Source organism: Geospiza fortis, unplaced genomic scaffold (assembly GCF_000277835.1).
Source record: "Geospiza fortis unplaced genomic scaffold, GeoFor_1.0 scaffold394, whole genome shotgun sequence".
Classification (NCBI taxonomy): Eukaryota; Metazoa; Chordata; class Aves; order Passeriformes; family Thraupidae; genus Geospiza; species Geospiza fortis.
This window is the reverse complement of record NW_005054509.1, coordinates 673964-678645: the sequence shown is the minus strand read 5'-3', so window position 1 is coordinate 678645 and position 4682 is coordinate 673964.

The following is a 4682-nucleotide window of genomic DNA, read 5'->3' as shown; positions in this document are numbered from 1 at the left end:
ACACAGAAGGCAGCTGACAGGAGTGTATTTGGAGAGGTCTTTGCCTGGATGAGATCTCTGTCCCATCACAGGCCAGTGGAGCCCTCCCCTGGGTGTGCAATCCCACCCCAGGTGTGGGTTCCCTTCCCACCAGTGATTCTGTGCCCATTTCACACGTGGGGACTCCTCCACAGAACTGCAGCATTTTTGCTGGATACATTGGCATCTCCTTTTCATTCCTTCCTTAGATTCCCTGGGGGAAGAGCAACAGGAGTTTTGCAGAACTGAGCTGAAAATGCCTATCCCAAATCCACACCCTCAGAGCAGCGCTGGGAGCTGGGAGGAATGGGCAGGACACCATGGCAGTGACAGCAATTCTTTCCTGCAATTTTGAGGCTAGTAGGTTTCAAATAGAATTGCCAAGCAATTATTTTTCTCTTAAAAATCACTTCCTATTTTATGTAAGGCCTGGGTTTATGTGTAATACTCTCTGCACACTTCACATCACAAACATTTTATTGCATAAAGGACTTGCATCCTTCATGGTGCAGCCTAGTCTGTAGGTTCTTAATTAAATTATAACACCAGACAAAGCTACCTTTTATTGAAACCTGCGCTACTGAGATAGGGGTGGGCTTCCAGAAAAGGAAGGTTTCAGGATACCTGTATTTTTTTCTGGTAGGAATAGTTTCAGTCTATGGAGGGGAGCACAGTTGTCCTGCAGCAAGGGCTGTGAATGCCTTTATTTCTTAATGAAATTTCTGCCTTCATGATTCTTTTGTTCCCAGAATGTCCTCTGAGTGCAATTTGTGTGCAGCCTTGGGCTTTAGAGACTAACAAAATTTAAATCAGTTTTATACAAATAGTTTTGGTCAGAGAAGCTCAGTCTTGCTGAATAAATTCCACAGATTGTAAAAGGTGTTTAATTACAGTATGTCATTAATTAGCCCCAATATTCCTGTCAAAAATACTCCCTTTCCAAGTATCTTACACTCTGGTTTTTGTAGTTAGCAGAAAGAGTTAATTGACGGGCGCTGGTTCTGTCTTTCATTGCTTTTCCCTGGACCTGTTGGATGTTCATCTGGCAGTGGCATCCCCTTTCTGAACTTTTCCTATGCTTTCTTCTTTTCCACAGCTACTGACTTTTAAATGTTGCTTGAAAGTTGCTTTTGGCCTTTATCTTTTATTTTCCCATAATACCATGTCATTAATTTTTATTTTGTTCATCTTATCATTCTTCCCATGCATTTTATCTCACGTCTGTGATTCTTGTGTTTTCTTATTCCACATGCTTTTATGCAGTAGCAAAGACTGATGGGGGAAAGATACAGGTTTGGAGGGCACATGGTTGATAAAAGAGGTTCTGAGACCAATTAAGTATCCGTGGTTTTCAACTTCATAAAGCAATAACAAACACAGTAAGAAACGTATCTGCTTTTTAAAACACCAATTTTGTTGAATCTAGGATCCACAAATTAATTTTATTCGGGCATATCTAGCAATCTCTATTTTCAATTAACTCTTTTTGGTGAATATGAGGTTGGATAGGAGAGACCTAATCAACAGTTCTAAAAGACCCTGTTGGCTGTCTCTGGACCTCTCTGACTTCTCTGATTTTAACCCTTTCTGTCCTGTTGGATCTCCTTTGAGGATAGGACTCTTTTAGAAAGGTGCATGTCCAGCAGGCCAAGCCAGGAGAAAGAGCAGAGGTGAGCAGCATTCTAAGGAAACACCTTGTCAGAGCATTTCCTAGTTATACACATAACTTCCTGATAAAGATAAAGAGTCTCTGCCTCCAGCAGCCTGGATTTTTTTGGGTTGGTTTTCATGGTAGTACATTTTCACCCATTCTCTAGGCTGTCCTTCATCATACAGTGATTTTAGGGTAAGAATCACACTCTACCCCACTTTAGAGGATATTTTAGAGTGTTTCTGAGGATCCTGGTGAGCTCTGATGTGTTTAGGGGGCACAGGCACTGCCTGGTACCTGTGCCCTGCTCTGGGGCAGTGGATCTCTCCACCAGCAGATGGACATCCAGATGTGAGACCCAGCCCTGCAGGGGCCTCGTGGCCATCACCTCATCCCTGGCTGCCCCTGCACCCCAGTGACATTTCCATGGGCTGGACCTCGAGGTCTGGCTCCAAACCAAGGATCTGGAAACATCTAATCCTCTCCCAGGTTTGGGCTGAGAGCCTGGACAGCAGAAGCAAGGATGAGATGGGTGGGCACTGTTTGTTTCACAAACACCTTGAGGAGTTCCTGTCACAAAGGACTGTAGGACTCCTTTCCCTGCTCTAAAAGCACTATAACCCCTGGAAATGCCCATTTATTGGAGGTGTGGTCTCTACTTAAACTCCACTTACCATCTTTGCAAACACTGAATATTCTCTGGATGTTCTTGCTTGGTTCAGATTCTTGGGTAGGGATAGAATATGTGTAGGCTGCCTGTTTAAAAAGAAAAAAAAAGAAAATAAATTACCATTATCTTGTGTCTTAATTTTGCCTGTTCTGAACACGTGACTTTGGGAAAATCATCCATCTTTTGCAACAATTGGCTGAACCCCCAGCCATGTTCCACAGACCAGGCTGTTCCATGGAGCACGGCTCTTACTGATGGAAATCAGAGAAAATCCCCTAAAAGAGAGCGGAACAAAAGGAACCAGAAAATACTCAACACCCAGGGGACATCCTGCTGAGGGCCCAGGGAGTGCAGCCCGTCTTCAGGGGCTGCCTTATCTTTAGGAACATGGAACTGGTGTCAACCATGTCCAGGTCACACTAAAATGGCTTCTGAGAAGCTAATGCACTGGCAGCAGCAGCCAGCATGGGAAAATGGCTGGGGAAAAGGTGTGGTCACATGTGTTCAGAATTCTTCAGCTTTTTTAAGCAGTATTGAAGTAAATTGTGATGCTTCCACCTACTTGAAAGAAAAGGCTCAAAGATGCTGCAAAGGGTTGAGCGGGCATCCGTCCCAAAAGGATGACAGCGCTTCAAACCCAGCTTCAATTTAATTGCACCTCACCTTTCTGCAGACATCAGCTGTTTATAAACACAGCCTTTCCAGAAAATGCTCAAGTACAATATTTTAAAAGATGTCCCAAAGTCCACCAAACATTAGGCCTTGTGTTTACAGAGGAGTGTGGAAAATGACAAGCAGAGGTGTTACAGGTGCAGTCCAGCCTGGTTTCTGAACTGCATTTTTAGTAACTGCATGCTAATGATCCAGAACATGACATAAATAATGTGCACAGGTGCAGGCTGAGAGGATTCCAGACCTATTTTCAAATAACAGATATTGGAGAATTAAGATATTTTTAATGGCTATCTGTGGAAGCAGTGGGAAAAAGAATATAAGAAAAGGCACCTGGAAATTATGGGACATTTTTTGACATATAGAGGCTATAATTAGAGGATTTTAATATTTTCCTTAAAATGTAAAACACCAATTTCTTTAAGAGTTAAATGACAAATATACATCAAGTGGGAATATACAATTACCTGCAGTTTTTAAGGCACAGCTTTAGCCTTTGGAAACGTCAAGCTTCATGTACAATATCTGTACTTTTCTGGCCTTGACACTGTAGATATCGTCTGACTTTCTTGTCATTTCCTTTACAGTCACACATGACATGAGAATTGTGACCAAATTGCTGCATAGTGAAACTGAAAGTTTTATACTTTTTTTTGAGCTTGAAGGTTATGCCTAATTTTTCTTTCATTTCCTTGGTAAATACAATTTCTGCTTTTAGGGTGGATTTTGTTTTGGTTTTGATTGACTGGTCTGGGAGGCCACTGCCACGGCACCTGTGTTTACACACTGTCCACACTCACATCTATGAGCTCTAGAGCTGACCCAGCCAGATTTATATGTCTGGACAATTCTGAATTTCCTGGTTCTTGGGCTGTGAAAGGAAAGAGAGGGCAATGATGAATAAATGCAGGAACTGGAAAGTCAGCGTGCAGGGCACAGCAGCAGGCAGTGCTCTCCAGACAGAGGATCCATTTTCACACTTCTTGGGTTGTTGGGCTACCCTCACCTGCCACAGCTCATGGTGGCAAACCCGTAGTGAGCTGTCAGTAAGGAGCCCGACAGCAAAGACTGCAAATCTTGGTTGGATGCTCCTGCGATGGGACAGGGACCAGGATTAATCCATGGACACTGGCTCCAGCAGGACTTGGTGCTCAGTGTGGGACCAGAACCCAACAGCTTCAGACAAATCGTGGAGCTCGTGGCTTTTGCTGGGGCAAATTCCAGAACAGGTTTTCAGTGCAAATGTTGTCAGTTTTAATCCACCCCTCCCTCCCGGGACTCTGGGAGCTCTGTGGTTGTATCCTAGGATGTCTCGCAATTGTTTAGCCCTGGTGATTTCACCCAAGAAGCAGACCTTTTTTCCCAGAGAAGAAAAACATTTCTATTTACATTTACAGTATCCAAAGCACTGAATCCAAGATTATGAATACTTTTTTCCTGTTACTTCAGGACTGTCAGCACCAACAGCTCTTCCCCTGTGTCCATGCCTGCAGACCTACACGCCAGAGCAACTGAAATCCAACTGCAGGTTCTGGCTGGGACCAAAGTTAGATGTGCATGGAAAGGAAACCCAGAGAGGGAGTACCAGCAGTCAGTGCCTTCCATGCAGCCTGGAACTTCATGATTGTGCATATATAAGAACGGACAAACCCCAAATCCTGTTTTGGTATG